This window comes from Dermacentor variabilis, chromosome 5 (genome assembly GCF_050947875.1).
Source record: "Dermacentor variabilis isolate Ectoservices chromosome 5, ASM5094787v1, whole genome shotgun sequence".
Taxonomy (NCBI): Eukaryota; Metazoa; Arthropoda; class Arachnida; order Ixodida; family Ixodidae; genus Dermacentor; species Dermacentor variabilis.
In genome coordinates, this window is record NC_134572.1 from 59418408 (window position 1) to 59435246 (window position 16839).

Genomic DNA, 16839 nt, shown 5'->3' on the forward strand with positions numbered 1-16839 from the left:
AATGTGTGCAGTGTTGGCCCATGCCAACGGAACAGGTTCCTTTAGGCTGGCCGAAGAACAACAAACTTTGGTCTCGCCTGCATGTCGACTAAGCAGGACGAGTTGAAGGTCACGTGATCTTGGTGGTAGTTAATGCGGAAACGAAATGTATGGAAGTAGTACCCCTCAAAACAGCAAGCACAGAAACCCTCCTTCACAGCAAGCACAAATTCCCTCCTTAAGGGCGCTGTACGCGCCCTTAAGGAGGGAATCAAGAAAAGTAAAGCCGGAAGTCTACTCAGTCGGATTAACAAATTCTTGCTGCGTTTGCAGGACGATGTCAACTCGAGAAGGGAAATCGACCTCCGAGATGTGGCTCGGTTTTCAACCAAGGATCCGCCTAAGTGCACATTTTCCAGAGGAGGCGGTGGCACCACGGGATTCCACGGTGAGCACACGCCCGGCACCGACGCCGCAGTTGCTTCCTCCGGGAACACCTGTTTGGTCACGCCAGTACAATCAAGCCGGCCAGACATGGTTACCCGGCACGGTGACGTCAACAAGAGGTAGGCGCTTGGTTATGGTGGACACCACAGAAGGATTGCAGTGCCGTGACGTGAACCAAGTGTGACCATGAAACGCAATGACAGAGTTAAAACTGGAACTCGGCCCAACTCGGCCTTCAGATCAACACACCTCGCACAGTGATAGACCCTCAGACGACCAAGCCTCGCAGCGGGACCAACACCCAGCAGGAGAAGACACCGAACCGCCATCAAACTTGGTACAGTCTGCTTGGTACAGCCCGGTCTACCAATGGGACAACTTCAAGAGAACAGACAGTCTCGAAACTTCCCAGGCATTCTACGCGCACAAGAAGACCTCTCGCTAGACTAGGCTTCTAAGGGAAAGGAAGTGCCGTGTCGCGTTGTTGGAAGCCCATTCGTCGTACGAAATGCGCATACTCGACCAAATGCGCACTGCTTAAAAGCAGCCATGCTATCTACCGTAAAGCATTACTTGGCTTGCGCCTACTGCGTGTGTTGTCACTCGCGCTACTACACAATCACGCTACGTTGCTCAAGGAGCAATACTTTTCTGTAAACTACGATCATTTACACTGTCCTAAAGTTCTGGGTATGGAGACAAACTGTTTATTTGTGCCTAAGGCTCCATTTCTGTTTTTAATAAACAACGCTCGATAACATGCAACGTAATGGCAAGAACTTGCCTTCATTGTGGATACGAGGGTGTGTAGTACATCGCTGTATAATAATGGTGAAAACGGCTGTTCTTTATCCCAGAACTTGTATTCAGAACATACTCGATTTGATTTGATTCGATTCGCTTGTCATCGTATTCCATTCGGGCTAAATATTTTATGCATATTTCGCACATCCCTGCAGTGTTCGTTGGAGGACGCGCGCGAAGTTGTTCAAGACGCGCTCAAAGAGCGCGCGAAATACGCCGTGCGGCAGGCTCCCGAACTACTGGCGCTGCTCTCAGTTCGCTCGCTGGGCCCGGAGAGGCAGCGCAGAGCATCCGCGGCGCGGGCGACGCCGGCCGCATAGCGGGAGCCAAGGCGAGAGTGGTACCGGGTGGTACGTGTGTTCGTCCACGCCTTGGGAGGTGCTGTCGCGCCGCCGCGGCCGCCGCCGCGGCACCCACCGCTGAGCGGCAGAGCGAGCAAATTCGGTCCACTAAGCAACGTTACACGTAGAAGGAAGAAGCCACGCAGCCATTCCAACCTCGCTGTGATGGCGAGCGCTGCGTAGCACACTGCTGCGCGTACGAAGCAACGGTGTTGTGCATACGATAGCGAGCAGTAATATCGTATCGCAGGCTTCGGGCGGCCGGGAAGTGAAACTGGTGCTGTAGGATGCTGGATGGCGCACGTGCAACGATGTTACTGCTTGAAGCTTGCGTAGTGCCCGTGATGGCTTTGCTTCTCCCGGGTAGCTGATGCGTCGGGAGCAGCGGATCGACCAGCTCAGGCCTTCTTCGCCGTCGTCGGCGGCGGTGGCGTCCTCTTCCGAGCGGAGGCAGGGCATCGCCGGAGCCCGTCGTGGTGACGCCGGACTTCATGCCGCCGCTGGGCGCTTCGCAGCGAGGACGACTCAAAGGTGAGGGAATCCTGAGCACGGTTTCTGAGCGACTGGGCGGAGCGCCGCTCCAACTGAGCTGATGGCACACAAGTGTGATGGTCTTGCTTTTCCTAAAACATTTCCAAGCTGGATGCGGTGTCAAAAATAATATACAAGGCGTGCCTACGGTTTGGTTTTCGCCGCTCCTCCAACGAAAACAAACGAACCGAGGCCGGCCGGTCAGCATTCCCACGCAGTGCGAGTGGAGGCGTGCGTTTGTTTGCTGTAAGCACATGCTAGTTCGTGTCGGTTATCACTTGCGCCTCCCGTTTCCTTTTCATGCTTCTTCTCCGTTCTCTGCACACAAGCGTCACCATCGGTGCCTTCCAAGTCGTTAAATTTTAGCGCGATAGTGTTAAGGGCTCCGTGTCTCATAAGATCCGGCGTCGGCGTTCCGTGTCCAGCGTCGACCGTTCTTTCGGCAAAGATCATTTCGAAGCACGCATACCCAACCACTCTTTTTATCACCGAAATTGCTCATACCTTGTCTTTCATTCTTTAGAATGTTATTCCTCGGAATGTTGAGAATGACAGCCCACAAACAAATGTCAGGTAAAAAGAAAAGGCACCGACAGCAGATACCTTTTATCTTAGATCTTCTCAGACTGAAATATTAAATGTGCGAAACAGTAACGAGAAATTGGCCCACACAAGAGGCCGCGATTCTGCCAGAAAGTTCGCCTTCGTGCACAGCGTTCGCCTCCAGCGTTCCCCGGTGAGCATTATACGGTTACTTAAGTTACAGTTGCCGTGAAGCGTGAAAAGCAGTCAGGGACTCGGGGATGTTTGAATGCTATCGCGTTCCACTCTTAAAGGCGAAGCCTAAGCGTCCTACAAATTTTTACAACCCCTGTCTATTCTTGCAAACGTAGAGGCGTTCCTTTCTTTTCTCATTATTTTCTCTAGCAGTTATAACGTGGCATGTGCGCTCTAGATTACGTCGCTTTGCGTGTGTGCCTTCTATTTATCTGAAAAATCACCGCTACAGTGGTATACTTTCACATCAGTTCGGCGACTATCTGATCTCTTGAGTTAGACACTTTCATTTTAGCTGTCCCACATGTTCGAATGACAGGTATGTGGAACGATGTTCTGGATCACAGTGGCTATTTCACTTGAACGTATTTTCACATATTATTATGTCAATTCAAAAAGTTGGCATCATCGTCAGCTTATTTTTGTGGCCACTGCAGGACGAATGCCTCTGCCAGCGACCTCCAATCACCCTGTCTTGCACTAGCTGATTCCAACTTGCGCTTGCAAATTTCCTAATTTCATCAAATCTAATGGTCTACTGGTTATCTGCCTTACGCATTAGATGGCCTGCTAAGCTCCAATTTTTTCTCTTAATTTAAACTAGAATACTGGCTATCCCCGTTTGCTCTCTGATTCACACCACTCTCTTTTTATCTCTTAACGTTGCGTCTAACATATTTCGTTCCATCGCTTTGCGTGTTCCTTAACTCGTTCTTGAGCTTCTTTGTTAACCTTCAAGTTTCTGCCCCATATGTTAGCACCGGTAAAATGCATTGATTGTACACTATTCTCCGAAAGACAGTGGTAAGCTCCCCTAGTCACGATTTGGTAATGCCTGCGGTATGCACTGTAGCACATTTTTATTCTGCTGTAACTTTGCTTCCCATGATCAAGGTCCCCTGTGAGTAACTGACCTGCATAAATATGCTCCTGCACTGACTCTAGTGACTCACTAGTGATTATGAATTCTTGCTGCCTCCCCAAGTTATTGAACTAATATTAGCTTTGTCTTCTGCATGTTAATCTTCAACCCTACTCTGACACCTTCTATGTTGAAGTCCTCACTCATTTTTTTGCAATTCATTCCCAGTGTTACTGAACAGGCAATGTCATGTACAAACAGAAGGTTGTTGAGATATTCGTCGTTGATCCTCGCTCCTAAGCCTTCCCAGTCTAATAGCTGAATACTTCTAAGCATGCAGTGAATAGTATTGGGGATATTGTCTCCTTGCCTGACTCCTTTTCAGACAGGTAAGAAGCAAGGTTGCTGTGGAATGATTGTAGATATTTCCCAACATATTCACGTATATCTATTGTACTCCTTGATTACACAATGCCTCCATGACTTCTGGTGTCTCTACTGATTACGACGAAGGCGCCAAATAAAACGACGGATGAAGGAAGACGACATGGGACAACCACGTAAGCGCACTAACAACTGAGCGTCTTATTTCTTGACACAGGAATAAATAGCTGCTGCCAAGAGTAAAAACATCAAGAAAAAACAGTGCCGTCATCAGCATCACACATCGAAAACACGATACAGAACAGCTTCTTAAGCGCCGCTCCCAAGATACGCCAGTTCCTTTGTGGATAAAGAAACTGAGGGTTCACTGATAAGAACATCACCTCGCTTCTTGATCTCAAACGATTTCAATATCTCCCTTGTCAGTTCATCATCTGCTCTGTTCAAAACACGGGTTCTATCAAAATTTGGAGAGCCTTACAATGAGCACTAATGGGACCTGAGAGCTGGTTTTCCATCTTATATCGATGCTCATACAATCTGTCATTCAGACATCTGCCAGTTTGGCCAACATATGATGAACCACACGATAAGGGAACATAATAAGCTACTTTCTTTACACAGCCGACATGCTTCTGCCCTTATTTTTTTTGTGCACACCTGTTTATTTTCCTGATGTCCTGCGCTCACCTTGCTTAGACAGCTCAAGCAACCTAACATTGTAGACCAAGGTCGAGCAGGCCCTTCTGGAACCAGCTTTGCTATCATCCCATATGTTCACCGCACACCTCACAATTTGAAAAAAAGTAGGCAAACGAGCAGGTGTTCGGGTTTTATTTTCCACTCCCAAACGTCTTGATTTGATGTGTGCCAGGGTGAATGCAGGATATCAGGAAATTAAACAGGTATGCACAAAAATACATCGGCCGAAGCATGTAGGCTGTGTAAAAAAAATAGTTTATTCTGTTCCCTTGTCGTGTGGTTCATGATATGTTGGCCAAGTGGGCAGATGTCTGAATGACAGATTGTATCAGCATCGAGATAAGATGGAAAACCAGCTCTCAGGTCACATTAGTGCTCATTGTAAGGCTCACAAGTGCACTCCAAATTTTGATATAACCTGTGTTTTGAACAGAGCAGATGATCAACTGACAAGGTAGATATCGGAAGCGCTTGAGATCAAGAAGCGTGGTGATGCTTGTATCAGTGAACCCTTAATTTCTCTACCGACAAAGGAACTGGCGTATCTTGGGAGCGGCCCTTGAGAAGCTGTTTTGTATCGCGTTTTTGTTGCGTGATGCAAATGACGACACTGCTTTTTATTGATGTTTTTACTCTTGGCAGCAGCTATTTATTCCTGCGCCAAGAAATAAAACGCTCAGTTGTTAGTGCGCCTACGTGGTTGTCCCGGGTCGTCTTCCTTCGTCCGTCGTTTTACTTGGCGCCTGTATCATGTATGACGAACTCGCCCACCAGCACGTGCTCAGTCTCTACTGAATCAAATACATTTTCATATTCTGTAAAAGTCACATGGAGAGATTTATTGTACTCCGCAAATTTATCAATTACCTGATTGGTGACATGGACGTTATCTATTGTAGAATATCCTTTCCTGAAGCCAACCTGTTCCCTTGGCTGAATGAAAACAAGTGTTGTCTTTGATTCTGTTACAAATTAGCATGGTGAATATTGTTCCAATACTAAAAGCAAGATAAAGGGCTTATAATTCTTCAGTTATTTACCGTCTCGCTTCTTATGGATTAGTATAAGGTTGGCATTCTTCCAGCTCTGCTTCACTTGAAGTCGTGAAGCATTGCGTATAGGGGCTGCAAGCCTTTTCAAGCTTAATATCTCCGCTCTCTCTGATTAAATCGACTGTTCCATATTATCGGGCCACTTCTCCCCGGGAAATGTGCTGCAAGGCCCTTCTAACTTCGTCGTTTGTAATAAAAGGAGCCTCTGTATCCTAGTCATCACTACTTCCATTCAAGCTTGCATGACTGTTGTGTGTACTGTACAGGTCAGTATAGAATTGTTCTGCTGCTTTTACTATATCATCGAAATTGCTGATGACATTACCCTGCTTATCTTTCAGTACATACGTCTTGCCTTGTCCTGTGCCAAGCTTTCTTCTCATTGATCTCATGCTGTGGCCATTTTTTACTGCTTCCTTAATCTTTCCGACGTTATAATTTAGAATATCTCTTACTTCTCGTTTATCAGCTTTGACAGTTCAGCGAATTCTTTCTCATCTCTTGAGTTAGACACTTTCATTGTAGCCGTGCGTAAAAAGACGTATTCGGGACACAAACTCGTAACTTGGTCGCGACGCTTGTTACTACATTTTAGAGAGAGAGAGAGAGAGAAATGGTGCATAGAAAGGCAGGGAGGTTAACCAGAGGTAGTTCCGGTTGGCTACCCTTCATGGGGGTAAGGGGTGAGGGGGGATAAGAAGAAAAAGAGAGTGGCAGGGGGAAGATAGAGAGAGAGAAAGAGAGACGAGCACAAGCAAACCGCGTACACTATGGAGCGGTAGGGGCCGGCGTTCTTAAAGTCTATCGTGAAGCCCCGTAGGCGGCAGGAATCTTAGTAACGCTAATAAAGCCTTCAGCGCGAATTTTCTTTGAGAGCACTGACATGAAGCTTTTAATTCTGGTAGCGGACAATTGTACAATCGGTCCAGCACTCTGCACATCACTTCTCTTTGGGCACTATATCGCGGGCAGACATAGATAATGTGTGCGAGCATCTCATCGCTGCTGCATGTGTCGCACGTGGGGCTGTTGGCCATTGAAATAAGAAAAATCTATAAGTTTGTAAATGCAACGCCTACCTGCAGACGGTATAGCATGCTCCGTTGACGTCGTGTTAATCCAGGTGGTAGATGCATCCGTATATCCGGCAACAACGAACGCAAACGACACATGGCGTAAACGTTCGAATCCCACTGGGGCAAAGTACATTCATGTGAGATCAATCGCAGCCCAGCCGCAGTGTCTGTTCGCGAAAGCGTAACCAAGACAACTTGGCCATTTTCGTGTGCAGATCGGGCGGCTTCGTGTGCGTGGTCGTTCCCGTTGATGTTACAATGTCCTGGAAACCATTGAAAGATTATGTTGTGTCCCTTATCATGACCGCGATGATATATCTGTCGAATTTCTGTGGCCACTTGCCTATTGCGCCCGTGGCGCATTGGGCTTTGTATGCACTGAAGGGCTGCCTTGGAATCACTAAAGACTATCCATTGTTGCTGTGATTCCTGATTAATGAAATCAAATGCACCACGGAGTGCCGCATGTTCTGCACCTGGCGAGGTGGTAACATATGAAGTCTTCAACCTGATTTCTTCAGATTTTTCCGGAATGATGACTGCAGCAGCAGAGCTGTTGAGTTTTACGGACCCAGCTGTTGCCGTTGACAGCTGTTGACACATGTTGCCGGACTCTGTGCACTTTGTAAATGTGTTCTAAAGTTGCTTGCTTCAAAGCTCGCAACGGCGCTGCAGCTTTCTTTCTGATGCCCGGCATTGTCAATTGCACTTGCGGCCGGTGAAGACACCACAATTGTTCTGATAATCGTGTAGCGGGCGTGCATTGTGAGGGCAAGTAGGACTGATGTCTGACAATACTTTTGACAAATGAAGAATGTGGCCTTTTTGCTGGCAATCAAGCAATATTATGTGATGGAGTCCGAGTAAGGTTTCGGATATGTGCTCTGAGGACATGTGTAGCAATGCAGACTGCCAAAGGAGCGTCTCTGGCGATGGCCCCTGTCATAATCGATGAAGTAGTTTTTGGGAAACCAACACAAGTTCTGAGTGCGTAGGCTTGCGCACTCTGGAGTCTGCGGATGTTTATAGCGCAAGTATTTTCTAGTACAGGTATAAGCTGTACCACAGGAAGCCCCAAAATAGTGTTTTATATAGTTGCAACATCGATGGTACAGTTGCGTGCGAGGACTTCCCTCCGAAAAATGAGAGAAGATCCACAATGGTGGCCAAATGCTTTGTCATGTACGAGACGTCAGGGCTCCAAGACAAATCTCTTATCAATTATGACACCAAGAAAACAGTGCGTTCGTCTATATGGTACATTTTGGTCACTGATCCGCAAAGCATACGGGGCCATCGCTTTGCGAGTTAAAGCTATGAGTGCGCACTTCTCCGGTGAAACTTCGAGGCCTTGCGTTCTTAGGTATGTTGAAAAGGCCGTTGGAGCCTTCGGAAGTCGTGCGCGGACTTGGAGACGTGTCGCTCCTGAAGCGCATATGCAAATGTTTGTCTGCATATATGGAGAGCTGTACGGTTTGCGGTAATGAATCGGCGAGACCAACGAGCACCAGGTTGAAAAGGGTAGGGGTCCAAAAACGATAGGGAATTGTGTATAAAACCTGCCGGTTGATTCGTAATGTGCGTTCTCGTTCCCTATTCTGTGTTGTGCACAAAGCAATCCTAAATGAGACCCGTAGCAGAGCGCGCGCGTCCCACAAACTTTCTGCACGCCTCCTGAGGTCTCATCCACGTATATCCATCACGACGTAGTTCAAGCAGCCGCATTATTGGATTCAAATGCCCATTACTGTGCTTGCCATTATCGGCGATGTGGTATATTAATAAAGCACGTTGATGGGCCAGTTGTTGCATGATTAATTACCAGAACTGCGGAGCAGTGTTACTGTAACCACTATAATGAATATAACTTTCTGGGAGATTGCTTTTGATTCTTCCATTTGCGCATGTGTTGCACACCTGTATATGTTTGGTGATCATTTTTGGGTATTCCGGAATTTCTAAATCTCGCCTATGGCAGATAGCATAATTTTTGTTGTTGAGCTCGATTATTCGAAGAGGCGGACATTACTATCACGAGAAATCAAAACACATTCAAATAATTGAAAACATTCACTAATCAACTTAATTGTTTACGGCAGTTACTGCAATTTGCGAATTGTAGCCGGTGAGTTTGCAAGACGTATCCACCTCAAGTGAAGCTCCTGGAGGACACCAATTTCGATATATTTCCCCCAAAGCGTGTGGGACAAAATGGACGTTCTAATTACCTTTTTGTTTCAATACATAAAATAAGTAGAAGTAGAATAAGTAATAAGAATAGAATAGTAGTAGAATAAGTAAGTAGTACAACAGTGCATTTTTATGGCGAGTTTGATGACGCCTTTCTCCAAACAGGCGTCATTCTGGAGATTAATTCCAAGTGGATGCACCTTGGAGACTCACAGGCTACAATTCGTAAATTCCGATACGCGCCCTAAAGTAATTAATTATAAAGATAATTGGTTATCTTTCCTTTTTTACATAGCTGAATATGGGTTTCGATTCCCCGTGAAAGTAATGTCCGCCTCTGAATAATTCAGCTCAAGGACAAGGACTATGTTATCTGCGACAGGCGACTTTCAGGAAATTCCGAAAAATATAAAAATAATCACCCCGTATAGTCTGTGTTCTTTCAAAAATGAATGAGCTGGAAGTGTACGACTGTCACGTCGTCTCTAGTCTTTTTCTGTATGATAATTTTGGTAATATAGCCACGGTGTGCTATATTTTGTTTAGTGCAAATAGCGTTCTCCTAGGTGGTTTGTTTCAGTGCTTCGTGTGCAGTCAGAGCCAAAAGTTTACGCACCATGGTATCTGAGAACAAGCTGAACATTTGCCGCAACCTGTGCGTGGCGTAGCCTGGTGTTCGCGTTTTCAGGCCGTACTTGCACATGCGAACAACATGCGCTTGTACAGTTTCACTGGCTACAGTCAGACTGCTGGAAAATTCTCCGTTTTCTCAAATCGCGTGATCCCTTGAAATTCTGACGCCGTCTGTACATATAGTCTGTACTGTCCTCATACCACCATAGTGCACCGAATTTTTTCATAATTTATATTGTTTGCGAAGCGCACAAATAAAAGCTGCCTGCGTCTGCGCCAACCGACGGAATATGAAAGGAGCAAAGTGAATCGTGCTAACAGCGTCGCGGTTCAGTTAATGTACGCAATCTTTGAGTCTCTAGGCGGCGTCTCTAAACTTTAATTGCAAAAAATGTGTCATTTGTTCCATAGCATTTACAAAGTTGAGCATGCGAATAACGATGAAGATTTCGTATTGGTGTTTACAAGTCGGATCTATAGTGTAGGTGTACACGCAGCAGTATGCCACTAGGAAGAAAGGCGAAGGCACGCATTTCACTTGCTCCGGCCGCCGCAATCTGTTCCTGTTTACTGACTCGACTTATGAACGCCAGCGCAAACAGTTGGCACACGCATTGCTTCAAGACCTTCTGCCTGTGGAAAAAAAATACAAAACGCGTGGGCCGTGGAGCAAAATTAATTGCAATCGGCCCGTGTTTTCCGTATGCCATTTCTGCTCACGGCGCATACGACACGTGATTTGAATACCGCTATATTTTGATGTTTACGGTCATTTCTATTATATATATATATATATATATATATATATATATATATATATATATATATATATATATATATATATATATATATATATATATATATAGTGTGTGTGGGGGGGGGGTGCGTCTGTGTGCTATTTGAGTCTATGCTGTCGCTGTGTGCGCCATAATTATAATCCAGCCAGTGGAGTTGGGCGTTGTTTGTGCGGGCGGCTGCATGTAAGGGTCACGTGGGGTGTTCAGAAGAGACGTATGGTTCGACACCGAGACGGCGGCGGAGAGGTATAGCGATCGGGGCTGGGCGATCCGCGGTTTACGAAGAGCACGTGAGCGAATTGACTGTGAGTCGGGGCTTTCGCGGTCGGCTCGCAGAAGCAGGGCTGTGGCTTTCAAGTCAACCCCTCGCCGCTGAACCGCACCATGCCGAGACATTCCGCAAACGGACCAGATACCCCAAAGGGGCGTGCAAGTGTTTTCTGCGGTGGAGTGTGTCTTGCGAGTTTGTGAGACAAGAGACTCGTTGCACTGCAAAGGATTTGTGGCAACGGCCTTGACGTATTGGAACTCCGGATAGCGTCACCCTGGAGCCCCGTTGTGAGCACAGTACGCGCACGGCAGTTTGATTGGACGAACGATGGAGCGAGGAGGTTGTTGGGAACGCTTTTAGGTACGTGCAGGGCCGTTGGAAGGGGGTTCGGTGGAGATTCGGCTAAGAGAAAGAAGACTAAAATTCTAACTTTTGACTTGTAGTTGGATGTCCGTGTAAATAGTTTCCATTCTATCGCTTGCCTGTTTTATCTTACTAAACAGTTAACCCCTTTGCAATCAGCGTCACTGCCTTGCCTATACTGTAATGTGACTTCGCGACATCCACCAGATCTTCAAGTTTCCCTCACTAACATCGAAACGAACATCAACTCAGCCCCTGCTGCATAGTGCGCCTACAGCATGCCAGGCGATCATCTAGCACGCTAAGATCTACAAGACAATCAGTTTGCATCTCTCTTTTTCGCGTTCAGCTTGATGTTGCGGTTGTTCCTGACTTTCTCAGTGCAGTAATCTCGTGCTCCATTTAGTTATATCACGAATTTCTCAAATGGTGAAAGTTCGCAACTCTCCTTGAACCGCTGAACTTACGCAGTAGACGTTTTACGTACTGAAGCCGGGTATTCAATTATGCCTTACTAAGGATAGCGCGATGAAGAATGGACGAGAAAGGTGACGGGACACAGGCGCAGTGCGTTCGTGTAGTGTTTCTTTCTCGTTTTATTTTTTATTATTTAGAATACCTCACAGGCTCATTTCACGGAATTTAGTAAGCACTGGGCAGGAAGGGGGGAGGGGGGGGGCGCGGAGTGTTGTAACAGGAGTAATCAATATAAATAATAATACAGGCTGTCATAAGATAAGTAAAACAATAAAAAGGAACGGTATCGTGCTAGTCTTCGTCAGAACGTTTTAACCTCTCGTATAGCGGTTGTCGCGACTTCTGCACGCACCGATTCGCGTCTTCTGAGCCGGGACAGAGCGATTTGCGCGAGAGCACACCACATTTCGGTGTCCATGTGCAGGTGTCGCAAAACAGCACGCCACGCGTGCTGTCGTCTTTTGTTCGTGAAGTCATGTTCTACACTGCTATCGATCTCCATCCGTTCAAGTCCTCAAATTATCAGGTTTGCTCGGGCGACACGGACTGTCCCGCGTGCACTGAGAGGATGTGATGATATGGAGACCCCTTTATTTCGTCTTTTTTCCACTCCACTTCTGTTGTTTTGCAGCGACTGTTCGCGTAGGTGTTGCAAAAAACTGTCCGAGGTGGTGAAAATCTCTCCGGAGCCTTCAACTACGTCGTCCCTTATAACACACGTGTCTTTGGGTCATTAAGCACCGACGATTAGCTTTTTTCATCTCACTCTGTAATGTGCATTCCGTGCGAATATCGTTCGCCTAGAATACTCGGCTCGAAACGCATCAGTGTTTAATATTTGGTCCATGGACGCGTGGTATGTAAGGACCCTTTCCTCCAATTCACATTTATTTTTTTTTTATCGCCGTCGCATTCAATGGCCGATACAGGCGATAACTGAGGCTTCGCGTTACGCCAGTCAGTGATGAAGGGCGAAAAGAATTGTCACGTAATACGAGCCCCCTCCCTTTTTTATTTTCTTATTTTTAACGGGTATAAGAGAGATTTAGTCGCCTTATAAAGGTGACGACTACTCCAAATTACGTATTGGTTATAAATATATACGAATAAGTGTCAGAACTTAGGAAAATCAAGAGTGGAGTGAGCCATAGTGTGTACATGCATTACAGATTAAAGATAATTATATTCGCGCGCGCGTCAGGGCAGTTTTCTACACGCGCCAAGATACGCTCGAATAAATTGGAACCCCTGCAGCTGCAGTGAGATTTACGCTCGCTTTTCTTGCGCGGAAAACATCACGCTTGCAGAAGAGGAAAGTTGCGACGAACGTCTGTGAAGGCATCACCGACGCGCAAGCCACTCTAAGTCGCTCTAACACCAGTTCGTGCCACTCCATGTGCCTTCCCGCCGTCATCTTGGCCACTTACGGGCCCTTTTTCTTGGTAACGTGACTTTGTGCAATATTTACTTCTCGATAAAAGCGTCGCCGCTTTTTCTTTTTCTTTTCTGCCTTTTTTTTCTATTTCATCCTTTCTGTCTCTAGTGGGTGCCGCGAAGGCGGCAAAGACCTACTCGGTTTGCCTTAAATTGCGCTGTGCCCTCGCTTGGTGAGATTACCAAGGAAATGCGATAGTCGCAGTTAACGGATGCACGCGAGACTGCCGTGCGCGAGCCACTGGTGGGCCTTTCCCTGAAGCCGGTTCTCTTGCGACGACCGTTTAGCAATGGGCGCCGATTGGTCGCCGACTGTTAATGCGTGTCCGTTGCCTTTAGAACGTCAGCAGGCGTGGAAAGGAAAAATGCGCGTCAACTCGCGATTCTCCGCCGCTCTTTCTTGACCGGATTGACATGTGCTTGCCTGACCTTTCCAGCAGACGAGGAAAAGCGGCGAAGCCTTCATTTCCTTGCAACGATGCGTATGGAGGCGCATTTTCAATGCTCCTGCTTACGCTGTGCACTTCTAGGCCTTAATGGAATTTCTTGATCAACACATGTGTATGCATACGCAGGGCGCTCGCGACGATAACGTTAAATCATATCGTTGATTGTGTGGAGGCAGCATGTAGTGCATGAACTGCCATGCTCATGTGGTGTAAATACATAGGATAAACGGGACGATGCCTTAATCGCTGCTTAGCAGAATATAGTTTAAGTGTTAGGAATTAGTGCGGCGGTCATCTGTCCGCTCACAGTCAAGAATGTGGCTGGGCACCCTTTTCCTTTATTTTTTAAGATTGCGTTATTCTTGCCAGACACAGGGACAAAGAAGTGCGTTAAATTATGCAAACACAAGCTATAAGGCGGTATAGCGAAGCTTGTGTTAAGACGGTGTCAGTCGACCTGCTTGATAGAAAGATGGCCTTTTAGGAAGCAGCGGCATGAAAATTAGACCAGAAGTGGGGCTGTTGCTCATGACGCTTAAATGTGTGCACGAGACTAAGTTGTTCAAGTTAGCGCATCGTAGTGCCTACGCCTCCCTTTTGTCCTTGTCCGCTGGTGCAACCTCTTTAATAACCTGTTTAGTCTAATCAGGTTGTCGCAGGCTCTATATATATATATATATATATATAAAATGTTTGTGTTTGCTTGCGTGCTGCATTTTGAATTTACATCGACGTACGTCTAGGGCTGAGAACCTTGCACGAATGCAATGCTTGCAACGATTAAACGATTCGCTTCCGGCAGGTTATTCAGTAACCGTAGCGGTGGCTGCACTAGGCAAAGTCCACTGTGAAGTATTTGTGCTTGTTTTTGAATACGCAGCATTTTGGTCACTTCTTCAGGATGTTCAACTTTTATGAGCAAATTAATATATATTTGCAGTGAGCAAATCAGGTTCAGTTTCTGACGCTATATAGACGGGATCCTAGAGGTCTTAACCGCGTCGTCTATGATTTGAAGCTCGAGTGATCTTATGCTCGCTATTCCGTGTTGTAGCTTACGAAGGTGACTGGTCCAGCTTATGACCTGTGTCGAATGTTTAGCGCAGGAAAGGGAACAGTTTGTGTCGAGTAAGTCAGCAGCTAAAACGTTGCCTCACTTTACATGTACCCGCCGCTGTGTGCTAAAGGCTGTTTCGCATGCTGAGACTGCAACTATGAAAATCGGTGCTGTCGCACGCGTCGCAATGCGATTTTTAGAGGGTTTATTTCACATGATTGCGATTTCAACGATGCGACTGGTGCGACGCCCAGGGTTGCTTACTGCCAGGTTTCGTGGCACACGTTGCATAATTCTTTTATTGTAATCAATAAAACGTTTACACTATAATATTATTGACTTCTCTTGATTAGAAGCAAATAATATGTACGTTTACTAATTTAAAAACGTTAGTTAAGATTTGTCTTGGGAGTGCGCGACGGTGGTTTCTGCAGTTCAGTGCGACATCGCGCACGTCAAAAACAGCTGTTCGCAGGTGGTTCAGCGGTTCTTTATTCTACGGTTCAGCGCTGTGTGTTGTCTTATCTACCTTCTATGACCGTTTCGTTCTGCCTGCGCTACAACAATCTACAAGATGACCTATCGACGAGTTCATATAGCTACCCTCACCGCATATGGAGCATTCGGAATTCGGCTGCCACGAAGTCGTGTCAGCCCAACAAGATCCTCGCGCTACCCGTGCTCGGCGTCAGCTTCTGGAGAAATGATGCGTGTATATTGCCCGTGATTGCGCATATGTGGTGCCTGCTCCTAGCCATATTCTTACACCAAACGCAACGAGAAGCGCCAACCCAAACGCCCGCTTGTGCCCCTGAACGAAGCCTCAAACGATCTGTGTGATTACGACGTGGAATGAAAATTGTGTTGTGAAATTCAACCTTAGCGCTAGCCTGGTTCGTCCATCGCCGTGCTTGCGCTGCGAATATATATATGGGAGCCCTCTGTAAATATTTCTAAAGGCGCAAGAGCCGACGCATCAAATGTTTCGAGCAGTTACCGTCACTTTTGTAGAAACCTGTACGTTGTAAGATAGCATTCTAAAAGACACGCTTCTCTTCCATTTGGTGGTTCTGTGTCTCGCGCTGGTAGTATACTCGGAACTTCTAGCAAGAATACCATATCAATACGCGCTATCCATAATGCAGGATCGTAGGCCCACGGCAGGCGCATTTGCCGTAGAATTTTTCAGCTTTCTGCTCAGCCTCGCACGCGTCTCACGGTTAGCCTGTTTTGTGGAAATAAATATTATTATTATATTATTAATGTTATTAGATATTATAGTTTCTTCACTTTAATTTACAGCAATCATCCAGATTTCTTAAGCTAGTCATGCATTTGACCTGTATTAGATCAACATTGTTACGACGTGCTTATGGGAGTCATTTCAAACTAGATTGCTCAGCCAGAGAAAGTACAAATGAAAGTCTCAATCTTTATTCCAATTTGGTATTCCTAAACAGATTATATTGGCAGAATTTTATGCCTGCTTGCATTTTCTGCAATTCAATGTTCAGAGCTGGAAAAACTGATTCATTTTCCTGCTGTCGAAAGGCAACTTCAACGTCGATAGCAAGCTATAATTATTCATTTCGAAAGTGTTAACCAACGACTATATGTCTAAGCTTATCAATGCGTTTTTGTTCCACGAACACAATTAAGTTTTTCTCTCCCTCTCATTGACAGCCATGGAATGAAACCGTTCACTTTCATAAGTATCAGGATGCAAACATTCTGGAGTTTGTCCTGAGCATTTGTCTGCATCCTATAGTGTGCATGTTTGTATCAAGTTCTGGTGTTACAATCGCAGTGATCTACACATATTGTTATATTGCAACAAACAAATTTATTTAACTTTGTTTTCAAATCTACAATGTGGCCATGCAGTAACGACTACATTAATAAGCAAACAAAAAAACTGCAGATTCAGTGTACGTGTTGGAATCTATGTGAACTGAAGTTTTTGTCAAGTGGTCAATTAAATGCTGTTAAAGTAACTGCGATATATACAATTTGTCTTATTTTCAACAATCCAACATGTCATCTTTTTCAAGGTTTGCTTATGCACCGCATAGGTCACAACCTTAATGTCATGTAATCTTTATGCATTACACTGTTCACAAACCATACCGAAACGCAAACGACAGTTAATGTAGATGCACGCTGCGAGACATCAACACAGTGACGTATGTTGAGCAAGGAATGGTGCGAGGTGT

The 16839-nt window shown here is 45.9% G+C and overlaps 1 protein-coding gene across 2 annotated transcripts in view; it reads left to right on the forward strand.

Moving 5' to 3' along the window:
- The first annotated feature begins 1426 nt into the window (after positions 1-1426).
- Positions 1427-16839, forward strand: part of LOC142582640 (beta-1,3-galactosyltransferase 1-like) — a 67298-nt gene continuing 51885 nt past the window's right edge. Inside the window, exon 1 of one of the 2 annotated variants that reach the window (XM_075692554.1) lies at positions 1427-2102. The gene's annotated coding sequence lies outside the window, so the exon portion shown is untranslated. The remainder of the gene's footprint in view (positions 2103-16839) is intronic. The other variant, XM_075692553.1, reaches the window with a different exon arrangement.